The following is a 261-nucleotide window of genomic DNA, read 5'->3' as shown; positions in this document are numbered from 1 at the left end:
GCTTATATTAATTAGCTCACTACCATTTGTTCTTCTAAAATATTAGGGTTCCCCCTGTCCATCCTTGGCACTTAAGGAATCCTAAGCTGCGCTCCGAGCTTCTCAAAGCTATTGACTGTTACTTCAACGAGAATGAGGGGTCCGTCTCTTCCCCTATTTCCTTGTGGGAGGCTTTTAAAACTGTAATAAGGGGCTCTGCACTTTCATTGATTGCGGCCGATAAGAGGGCCAAACGGGAGAACTTAGTGCGCCTTGAGGCGG

The sequence above is a fragment of the Lissotriton vulgaris genome, chromosome 2_1 (genome assembly GCF_964263255.1).
Source record: "Lissotriton vulgaris chromosome 2_1, aLisVul1.2, whole genome shotgun sequence".
NCBI classification, from domain to species: Eukaryota; Metazoa; Chordata; class Amphibia; order Caudata; family Salamandridae; genus Lissotriton; species Lissotriton vulgaris.
This window is presented reverse-complemented; position numbering follows the sequence as displayed.